Here is a 7,500-nt window from a genome sequence, read left to right on the forward strand (position 1 = left end):
AGACGATGGATTAACGGGTGTCGACTGGCATAGAAAGACGTAAGTGGAAGGAAATGATTGAGACCTTTGTTCTGCAGTGGATTAGTAACGGCTGATGATGAGGATGAAGACCTCTCTCTCTCTCTCTCTCTCTCTCTCTCTCTCTCTCTCTCTCTCTTTCTCTCTTCTCTCTCTCTCTCTCTCTCTCTCTCCGTATTTAGACGGATATGGAGACGAATGCAGAGATCTCCATCCAAAAATATGCAAAAACCTAAAAGAAGGAAAAGGATGCATTTACAACAAAAAATGTCGATATATGCATCCTGCTACCATGAATGAAAGTAAGAAAACTCAGCAAACTGAAAAGAAAAATGAAAGCAAAAAAGAAACAAAAAAAGAAACAAAAAAGCAGGCCGTGTATATACCGCGCTTAGAACCAAGAGCCCCAAGATATGAGGCCTTTCAACCCAAACCTGCACATTTAGAGCCCAACTACAAAGAATGCATCTATAATGCCAGGGGTTGGTGCAGATATGGGGACAGTTGCAGGTATACACACACAAATAAATATGAAGGCGAAAGAGCAAATATAATAGAAAAGTTGGATTTTTTAATGGCAGAATTCCGGGAAATGAAGAAAAGAACATCATATCAGAACAGGAAGGAAGCATGGGAGAATCCATATTATTACCAATATTAAATAATGGGGATGAAACACAAACCATAATAGTAATGAATGCACAGGGTTTAGTCACGAGTAACTCTAAAAGGAAAATAGAGTTCTTAGAAGAACTAACCCAAATTGAAAAAAATAGATATATTAAATATAAGTGAAACATGGTATTCCCAAGAAACTGGCAGTGATGACCAGATAAAGGGTTTCCAAACTTATAGATCAGACAGAAAAAATAGGAATCAAGGGGGATATATGGGAGAGACATAAATCAAGGAAAAGTATGTGAAAAATACAGCAACACAGAATGTGAATTGATTGCGGTAGAATTTGAATTTGAAAAACTAATGAATATTGTAGTTTACAGACCCCCAAACACTAAGGAGTTTGACATAATAATAGAAAAAATAGATGATATATGTAGAAACCATAAAGACTGGAATATACTCCTATCCGGAGATTTTAACTTTCCTTTCGTGGATTGGAAAGAACGGATAGAAGAAAGTGGTTGTATGTATACATATAAAAAAGATAGTAATAGTAGCGCAGAAGATAAGAGGCAATTTGAAAAGCTTCAAGATATGCTATTAGAACATAATATGCAACAAATAAACCACATTCCAACAAGAAAGGAAAATGTCCTAGATCTAGTATTTGTGAATGAGGTGAATTATGTTAAAGAAATAATAGTGTATAACACGGGAATTTCAGACCACAATGTCATAGAATTGATAGTTCATTCCAAAGCAAGTGATCACAGAATTAATAAAAGCACAAAACTTTGGGAAGGATATGGAAAATATAACTTTTACAGTAAGAATATAAAATGGTCAGAAATAAATGAAGAACTGAATAAAGAATGGAAAAATGTATTTATAAGTGATAATATACAGGTAAATACGGATATACTGTACAAAATACTGGAGAAAATTGTTGAAAAATATGTACCGAAAAAAAAAACAATAAACAAAAGACGTGCATACCAAGAGACAGAAGGATCTTATTTCAGAAAATTAAAAAGTGGAAGAAAAATCTTGCAAAAGAAAAAAATGTGTGGAAAATGAGGGAAATAAAATGTAAGATAGAAAATGCAGAACAAAAGATTATACAGTCGAAAGAAAATGAAAAAAGGGACTTAGAAGAAAGGACACTTCAAAATATAAAAAGAAACCCCAAAGTACTTTACTCCTATGCAAAAAAGATGAATAAAAGGAGAATAGAAATAGGCCCTCTAAGAATTGAAGGACGGCTAACGAATGAAAAAAAGGAAATATGCAACATATTAGCAGAAAAATATAAGAGTGAGTTCACGCCAAGAATTGCGAATGAGAATAATGAAACAGAAATGAGAGAAGAAAATGTTGAATATCTAACGGATATAGATAATAATGAAGCAGATATTGTCACGGCTATAAACGAAATTAAAAATGGATCGGCAGCCGGACCAGATGGAGTTCCAGCGATTTTGTTAAAAAAAACTGCAAACACTATCGCGAAGCCGCTTGCAATACTGCTAAGACAGAGTGTAGATATGAGCGAGATATATGTTAAACATAAATTAGCTTATATAACCCCTATCTTCAAAAGTGGATAAAGACTAGAGGCAAGCAATTATAGACCTGTTAGTCTAACATCACATATTATGAAAGTGTATGAGAGGGTAATAAAAAGAAAATAATGAACCATTTGGTCAAAAATAATTTGTTTAATATGGGTCAACACGGTTTCGTACCTGGAAAAAGTACACAGACCCAACTGATAGCACACTATGAAAACATATACAATAATATGATAAATGAAAAAGACACAGATGTGATCTATCTAGATTTTGCAAAAGCCTTTGACAAGGTAGACCATAACATATTGGAGAAAAAAATGAGAAAGCATAATATTGTGGGAAAGATAGGAAAATGGGTAAAAGAATTCCTGCAAAACAGAAAACAGATAGTGGTTGCAAATGACGAGAAATCAGATGAAGCCCAGGTAATATCTGGTGTGCCCCAAGGTACGGTATTAGCTGCACTGCTATTTGTTATTATGATCTCAGACATAGACTGTGATGTTGAAAACTCCGTAGTGAGAAGTTTCGCTGATGACACAAGAATAAGTAGAGAAATTACTTGTGATGAAGATAGGAACTCACTACAAAGAGATCTAAACAAAATATATGAATGGGCGGAGATAAATAGGATGGTATTTAACTCCGATAAATTCGAATCAATAAATTATGGAAACAGAGAAGGAATGGTGTATGCATACAAGGGACCTAATAATGAGACAATCACAAACAAGGAAGCAATTAAAGACCTTGGTGTAATTTTAAATAGGAATATGTTATGCAACGACCAAATAGCAACACTGTTGGCTAAATGTAAAGCAAAAATGGGAATGTTATTCAGACACTTTAAAACAAGAAAAGCTGAACACATGATTATGCTTTACAAAACTTATGTGCGTAGTACACTCGAGTACTGCAATGTGATATGGTACCCACACTACCAAAAGGATATTGCGCAAATAGAGAGTGTACAAAGGTCCTATACTGCTAGAATAGAAGAAGTTAAGGACCTTGACTACTGGGAAAGACTGAAATTTTTAAAACTATACAGTCTAGAAAGGAGAAGAGAACGCTACATGATAATACAAGCATGGAAGCAAATAGAAGGAATTGCTGAAAACATCATGGAGCTTAAAGTATCAGAAAGAGCAAGCCGAGGTAGATTAATAGTGCCAAAAAGCATTCCAGGTAAACTGAGAAAGGCGCACAGGAAATTAATCCACTACGCACCAGCATCGATAATGCAGCGACTATTTAATGTGCTGCCAGCTCATCTAAGAAACATATCAGGAGTGAGCGTAGATGTGTTTAAAAATCAGCTCGATAAATACCTAAGATGCATCCCAGACCATCCAAGACTGGAAGATGCAAAATACACCGGAAGATGTATTAGCAACTCTCTGGTGGATATACGAGGTGCCTCACACTGAGGGACCTGGGGGAACCCAAACAAAAAATAAGGCAATAAATAAGGTAAGGTAAGGCTCTCTCTCTGTATATATATATATATATATATATATATATATATGTATGTATGTATATATATATATATGTGTATATATATACATATATATACATATACATATATATATAATATATATATATATATATATACAGATATATATATATATATATATATATATATATACATATATATACATATATATACATATATATATACTATATATATATATATATATATATAGCAATGTTGTTACAAGTTTCCTGGACCAGGGTTCGATTCCCGGCCGGTCAGAAGCTATTGTCTGAGTGGTTCCGCCTGGGGCTCTGATCCCGAGGTCTGTAAGGAAATCCAGACGTTCATATATTAAAATATATGGCTTATTTGAGTGTGTGTATGTATAGATATATATATATATATATATATATATACATATATATATATATATATATATACATATATATATATATATATATATATACATATATATAGTAATAAAAAGCTGGATTAAAATTATAGATAGGAAATTAAATGCATCTCTTGAATAAACAAATAGATAAAATGAACGAATTATTATAGGTAAAGGGACTCTTTGATAGAATAAACAGAAAAATAAATCTTATAAAAGTTTCAAACCTACATTTCCAAACTTTAAATCGCACTATTTTCTTTTCCCTATATTATTGCCATCTCTCTAATGATGCACTATATAGAAAGATGATAAAACTTGATATGAAAATATATATATCTGCGTATATGGCCTATTGAAAACGTCCCTGCCTGGCGATCTTCCTGACTGGGGTTCAAGTCCCGCCTATCCTCTATAGTTCCTTGTAATATCTGCAATCTCACCATCGTTGTGAGCTAAGGATGCGCGGTTTGAGGGAATCAATAGGTCTCCTTTTTGATTCATCAGCAGACATTCACATGCCCTCCCTGGTCCTAGCTTAGGTGGTGTTCATAAGTATATATGGTCAGTCTCTAAGGCATTGTACTGCTGTGGCAGTGTCACTATCTCTGCAATTCATGAGCATCCTTTAAACCTTTAAAAACTCCAATTGTCTCTCTCTCTCTCTCTCTCTCTCTCTCTCTCTCCCACGACCAGAGGCTTACTATTACATGGAACATTTCGGCCGAGGTCGACGTATCAGGAGACCTTTTAACTCCCCTTCCTATTTTCTCCCCTTTCCCCTTTCATAATGACATTAATTATAGTTTGTATCTCAGATTTGTCCTCAGAATACATATTTACTACACCACTTTTACAACATATATGAGAGAGAGAGAGAGAGAGAGAGAGAGAGAGAGAGAGAGAGAGAGAGGTTTAGTTGTTGTAAAGAATTAATTCGGGTAACGTTACAGGACTGGTAGGGAAAACCTTTCAAACGCATAATATATAAATTAATATATATATATATACAGTATATATATGCCCGGGCATATACATACACACTTTATATTATATATATATATATATATAATATATATATATACATATATATATATATATATATATAATATATATATATATATATATATATAGCGCCAACGTATCCCTGCGGGTCGTAAGAGGCGACTAAAAGGGACGGGACGAGGGGGCTGGGAACCTCCTCTCCTGTATCATAATCCTGTGAGACATCAAAGAGGTGGAGCAGGGGGGAGAGTGACTGCTCCCTGCACTCTAGTTTTGGGGTGTTTGAATGTGCATGGCTGTAGTACGATAGAGAGTAAAAGATGTGAGATTGGAAGTATGTTTAGGAATAGAAGGATGGATATATTGGCTTTGTGTGAGACAAATATAAAAGGGAAAGGTGTAGTGATGTTTGGTGAAATGTCTGGTAGAGTGTCTGGGATTGAAAGGGGAAGAGCAAGAGAAAGTGTGGCTTTATTGCTGAGTGAATGGATGACAGGTGAAGTGGTGGAATGGAAGGAGATATCTAGGTTGATGTGGGTAAGGGTTGGGTTGGGTAGGGAATGTTGGGCTTTTGTTAGTGCGTATGGGCCAGGTCGTGAGAAAAGTGAAGAAGATAAGAATGAGTTCTGGAATGAATTAACTAGGTGTGTAGAAGGACTGGGTAGAAGGAATTATGTAGTTGTCATGGGTGACTTAAATGCTAGAGTGGGCGCTGGAGAGGTAAAAGGTGTCATTGAGAAGTATGGCGTACCAGGTGAAAATGCGAGTGGTGAGAGATTGGTAGATGTGTGTGTTGAGCAAGAGATGGTGACAAGTTCTAGCTTTTTCAAAAAGAAAGATAAAAACAAGTATACATGTGTAAGAGTGGCAAATGGAAGAGTGGTAGAAAAGGCATTAATGGGTTATGTGTTGATAACTAAAAGAATGTTTGGAAGATTGAAAGACGTGCACATGTTTAGGGGTATGTCTGATCATTTTTTTGGTGGAAGGAAATTTAGTTATGGCAAATAAGTGGGGGAATAGAGTAGTTGGATGTAAAAGGGAGCTAGCGAGGGTTGAAGAGCTAATAAAACCGTGGGTAAAAGTAAATATCAAGAAAAGTTGAAAATGGCATATGACGAAGTGAAAGTAAGAGGAACTGGTAATTTAGAGGAGTGGTGGAAGTTAGAAAAAGAAAATTTTGTTGGGATTACAAGTGATGTGTGACAAGAATTTTGTTGGAGGCAGCATGAGGAAGGGCAGTGAATAGTGGAATGAAGGAGTGGAGGTAAAAGTGGAAGAGAAAAAGAGGGCTCTTGAAGAATGGCTGCAGAGTAATAGTGTAGAGAAGTATGGAAGATATAGAGATTGGGGCATTCATATGAAGAGAATAAGAAGTTTTGGAAAGAAGTGAAGAGAGTAAAGAAGGCTGGTTCAAGAATTGAAGAGACAGTGAAAGATGGAAATGCAAGGTTGTTAAAAGGAGACGAGGCAAGGAAAAGGTGGGCGGAGTATTTTGAAAGTTTACTGAATGTTGAGGATAATAGGGAGGCAGATATAATTGCTGTTGCAGGTGTTGGGGTGCCGGTGATGGGAGATGAGAATGAGAGAGAGATTACAAGAGAGGAAGTGAGGTGAGCACTAGACGAAACGAGAGTAGGAAAAGCATCTGGTATGGATGGTGTGAGAGCTGAGACGTTGAAGGAAGGGGGTGTGACTGTACTTGAATGGTTGGTGAGATTGTTTAATATGCGTTTTGTGTTGTCAATGGTACCAGTAGATTGGGTTTGTGCGTGTATTGTACCACTATACAGGGGTAAGGGAGATATGCATGAGTGTTGTAATTCAAGGGGTATTAGTTTGTTGAGTGTAGTTGGAAAAGTGTATGGTAGAGTCAGTACTCTACGAGTCTTTAGTAAGTTTATCAAAGTACTTAAGTATATCTAGAAAATCTATTACAAATTGATTTTAGAATATTTAATTGCTTTGGGTGGAAACGATACTACCTAAGGCAGAATGATAAGTTTAATTTTATTTATCGAGTGAATTTCTTTACTAGTAGTGCCAATTGCTAGTTGTTTCAGTTGCTTCTAGATACACAGAGAATTATAAACACGTGTTTTGTAAGCATTTTGACTGACTGGATCTGAATTTTATATGAAATGTACAAACAATGTTCATATTTGTTCATCTCTGCCACACCAAGATCCTTCACTTTAAGTACCAATTACTTATAGTAGGTATTATAGAAGATGTTTGGTCATTTTCCTGCACTAAATTATCCTTAAAGTACCCTGAGATAACGCACAAAGATCAACAGATAAAAATTAAATTTGGCTTCAGTTTAGTCTAAAGAGATAAAACTTTTTCTAATGGCATTTAACAAGATAAAATTTCTGACGGAGTTTTCCCCTTCTGGGAACTCGTTAAAAGAT

This window comes from Palaemon carinicauda, chromosome 26, assembly GCF_036898095.1.
Source record: "Palaemon carinicauda isolate YSFRI2023 chromosome 26, ASM3689809v2, whole genome shotgun sequence".
In the NCBI taxonomy this organism is placed as follows: Eukaryota; Metazoa; Arthropoda; class Malacostraca; order Decapoda; family Palaemonidae; genus Palaemon; species Palaemon carinicauda.